Source organism: Coregonus lavaretus, assembly GCF_964263955.1.
Source record: "Coregonus lavaretus genome assembly, chromosome: 39".
Lineage (NCBI taxonomy): Eukaryota > Metazoa > Chordata > Actinopteri > Salmoniformes > Salmonidae > Coregonus > Coregonus lavaretus.
Genome location: NC_140026.1, coordinates 12,243,641 through 12,248,154, shown reverse-complemented (window position 1 = coordinate 12,248,154; position 4,514 = coordinate 12,243,641). Strand labels below are relative to the sequence as shown.

Below are 4,514 nucleotides of genomic sequence, written 5' to 3'. Positions count from 1 at the left end.
AATTAACTCTAAAACATAAATCATATGGAATGCTCTTTATTGGTCAGAAGTGACAAGACTGGAAAAAAAAGTGTCTTAAGACCTGCATAACACGTTTGACAAAAACCAGAGATATAGAATGGAATTATCCTCCAAAACACTTTGACGTAAAGTAAATATACCGTCATAGTGAAAACTAGTCAGTTACAAGTACATAATAATGCATAAACAGAGACAACATTCTCGCAAAGTAACTGAATACACAGTCAAGTACAATAATGTGAAATTCTGATTGCATGGACATTTTATATAGTCTCTAAGCCATTGAGAAAAGTGTGAAATCAACAGTAAGTCAAGGTAACACTCAAAGCTGTCCTGTCTCCCTCACCTCTTTAGCCTACTTTAAGTTTCCCCTCAACAATTTGACTGACTGAGTTTCTACTGTTGCTGTACAGTACATGAAACAGCTGTTTGTCAGTAGTTTCACTCTGTATCTATTACATCCTAGCTTTAATATTTGGTTCGCATGAGAATAACAGAAAAACTTAGTAGCTATGGGAAAAAAATACTAGAATATTATATAATCTAAAACTTTTGCAAATCATTAAAGTGCAATATATATTTATTTATGTGAGTTTGAAAAGGATGAAGTTAAATAACCAGAAATATCTTAACATAAAAATCTGCAATATTTCTCATTATAATGAATGTTTTCATCTATTGAATCTATCTAAAATAATACAAACTGATGGTTTCAATTTGGGATAAACTTGACCTGTAATCTTGATATAGTTAATACTTCATACAGTGAAATACTGTATATTTATTTATTGCATATTGCTTTCAAATAGCATGGCGGTGATGTGCATAGAAGTGTTAGGAAAAGATGGGATTGAGAGGTAGAGAGAGAAAGAGAGAGAGAGTGAGAGAGAGTGCTTCAGTGAAATGCTAGGACTTGGTGGATAATAATGGACTGAGAGAAGAACCCTGTACTCAAGGCCTGCAGAGCTGAATGGGAATGATTTAGCAAGATGACACAAAAGTACATCCTGAAGTACCACAACAATCCTCGGTTCACTTATTAACAAAGAAATGGTAATTTACAGAAAGAAATGCCAAATATGTCTAAAATATCAAAACGTAAATAAGACTCTTAGATAAGGGATTGTTTTGAAAGTGTCATGTAAAAAAGGTTTTGATTTGGGCAACCAAACACTCATCCTAGGTTTATGTTTCTCAAATTACAAATTCTTACTATCAATGGTTACAGTATTGTGTGTGTGTGTGTGTTTGTGTGTGTGTGTTTGTGTGCGTGTCTGTGTGTAGCATGTGTAATAGCATCCATGTGACAGGGACGTGTTTGGCTCCTTGAACGTGAAGGGCACCTTCTCAGGCCGGTACTCCGTCAGCGCTGACTTCAAATGTCTGGGGCCCAAAAAAGTCCTCAGGTAAGTGGAGAGGAAGGGGATGGGAGGACGTCTCCAGCCTGGTGGGATGTATCTGCAACATTGGTAATTCTCTCTCTCACTTACTCTCTCTCTCTCTCTCTCTCTCTCTCTCTCTCTCTCTCTCTCTCTCTCTCTCTCTCTCTCTCTCTCTCTCTCTCTCTCTCTCTCTCTCTCTCTCTCACAAACTTCCCGTCAATCACTCTCTCTCTCCCCCCCCTCTCTCTCTCTCCCACTTCCCATCTCTCTCTCTCTCTCTCTCTCTCTCTCCCACTTCCTGTCTCTCTCTCTCTCTCTCTCTCTCTCTCTCTCTCTCTCTCTCTCTCTCTCTCTCTCTCTCTCTCTCTCTCTCTCTCTCTCTCTCTCTCTCTCTCTCTCTCTCTCTCTCTCTCTCTCCCACTTCCCACTTCCCGTCTCTCTCTCTCTCTCTCTCTTTCTCTCTCTCTCTCTCTCTCTCTCAGAGAGGCCCTCCACATGGCCTCCACCCTCCTCCAGGTGGCAGGTCACATGTTGATCTGATCAAGCGGATCATCGAGGGAGCAGAGTTCTGGCAGCCCCAGAGGGTGGAGGCCGCAGAGTGCTGGAACTAAGGCAGTACTGGGACTGACCGCTCTCTAATAACCAAATTAATCAACTTGAGTGTATGTTTATGATTGAGTTATGCAATGTTGTGTGTTGTGATCAAACAGGAGGATAATTACACATTGTTTAGCTTTTTTATAAGGTTAGTTTTAAAATAGGATGTATCTTTCTCTAATAATTCTCAGAATGTACCAGGAAAATCCACAAATGCAAGCAATTAATTAAAAAAACTGAGTATGCATTATTTGTCACTTTCTTTGTAGTTTCTAATCACTGTCTCATCTTGTGTTCAATAAATGCTTTCAGTTGTGACATCCACTCAGTCCACTATCAGAGACACCCACTTGCAGAACATGGAGAAACAGTTCTGTTAATTCATAAAAGGGTATGAGAAAACCTGCCCAGCACTTGAGGAACCAACAGAACTCAACATAATCTGAGCCTTTAGATACTGTACCTTTAATTAGGCTATAACTGAGTTAATTAGTTTCTTACTCATGATAAGACCACACAAGATCTGCCAAAAGACAAGGAAACAGACTGCATAAGCAGAATATGAGGTCAGGTAGTGAATATATTGAGTAACATTACCAACAACATGATCAAATATTAAACTGGTAGCATCTGTTCTGTCTAAACAAGGGTTGCATCCCAATAATCTCCCCTTTCTCCCGAAGTGAGCACTTGTTCACTTCACTGGATTTGAACGAAAATGACTGGTATATGGACACTTCACCTACATCAATCCAATGCTTTTAATTTTGTGGGGAGTAGTGAACAAGTGAACACTTCAGGAGGAAAGAGAGATTCTTTACATGCTGAACATATCAAACGAGGAACATCAATGCAATGTCATAGGTAGAAACTTCCCAGCACAAACCTGTGATAGAGCTTGAAACATTCATTGACATTTGAATTAATAACTATGTGAACAGGAAGTTGGTAGTGCTAAAACTACAGCAGACTGTAGAACTTCATCATAAACATAATCAACAGCTTGTAGCATACAACAGAATTTTGTCTCATTCGTGACAACTCCTAACATGTAGCCTAACAGTCCATTTGTATCAACCTCCAGGGCTGTCCAGTAACATTATAGCAGGGGAGTGTCTCAACACTCATGGCTTCCTTTTCCATCGTCACCGCAAACAGGTAAAAGGTTAAGATAGGCTTTCAAGTTTCAACATGTTATTTCACCTGTTAGGTCATGACAGATCAGTGCTTGCGAAGGAGAGAACAAAACAAGGAGAGGAAGCCTCTTTACACTATTGAGATGTACCCAAAGTCTGTCCCAGCGGTCACTTCTGCTTCACGCCATTCACAAGTTTCCAAGCGCCTGCTCCCTCCTACTCCCTACAAGCCTCCCCATTAGCACTACGAGTCACGGGACCCAAGGACAGCATGGTTGACTCTGATGGATCTGTTTCTCCAGTCATCAACTGGTCCCTCTCCCGTTTCCTCTGCCACTCCCTGATCTGCGCCAGGACTTTCAGGCGCTCCTCCCCACTCATCCAGCACTCCATGCCCTGCTTGAGGTGGTAGTGGGTGTCTCCGAACCACTTGGTGAGGGCTTTCCGCAAGAGGCCCGTCTGCTTCTAGAGCCGCATGTAGTCCCCCTTGGTGGGCCACTGGCATGTCAAGAAGAAGTGTCTCAGGAGATCCAACTGGGCCATGGTCTTGCTGTTGTTCTTCGGCCGTGGGCCCATTTTGAAAGCTTGTTCTTCTCCGTGGGTTGTTTATGAATGTTGTGATCCCCACCTCTTTCCGCTCCTCCTTCAGTTTGTCCTTTGGGGTATAATTTCCATTCTCTTTGCATCTCTTAACTTCAGCTCTGGTCATTGCCTTCTTCTTCTTCTTCTTCTTCTTCTTCTTCTTCTTCTTCTTCTTCTTCTTCTTCTTCTGTACTTCAGGTGGTTCTTTCTCTTCTTCCTTCCCCTCCAAGCTTTACCTAATCTGGTGGGTGGTGTCAGCAGGGTTGTCATGGTTACCATTGCAGCTCCTGCTTATGATGTTGACATCATCTGCCTGAGAGACCCTTTTCTTCTTCGGTGGTGGTCTGTCCATGCTGTCATGTTGTGGTGGCGGTGGTTATTTCAGATGACGACAGGAGGCCATTGGGCTGTGACTGGCCGTTCTCCTCTGACTCTGGGTCGGCCTTGACCTGGTGGTGAAGCGCGAGCGAATAGCGTTGGTTGCAGAACCACTTACGGATGTACTTCATGTGGAGCCTGGTGAGGGTCTGTAGACGATGGAGCTCCTCCTTCGAAGGCTTCTTGTTACAATCAAAGCTCCGCCACAGCTCTAAGATTGATACCTGATAGAGCATGTGGGGTTTGAAGTTGTTTTCATGGGCTTTGTCTCAGGTTTCTAGGGGTTGCCCTGTGGTTGTGGGAGGTGCCACTGAGCGCGGAGGAAGTGGAGAGCTTTGAGGCCCTGCAAGAAAAGTTTGGTGGAGATTGAGCTTATTGGGTGCAACAACGGGGTGGCGTTTACTGCTTTTGAGAGGAA

The 4,514-nt window shown here is 42.8% G+C and overlaps 1 long non-coding RNA gene across 1 annotated transcript; it reads left to right on the top strand.

The window, feature by feature from the left end:
* The first annotated feature begins 1,305 nt into the window (after window positions 1-1,305).
* On the top strand, window positions 1,306-2,245 carry LOC311112885. Its single transcript, XR_014610928.1, has 2 exons — window positions 1,306-1,427; window positions 1,886-2,245. It is a non-coding gene; the product is annotated as an uncharacterized lncRNA (long non-coding RNA).
* The last annotated feature ends 2,269 nt before the right edge of the window (window positions 2,246-4,514 follow it).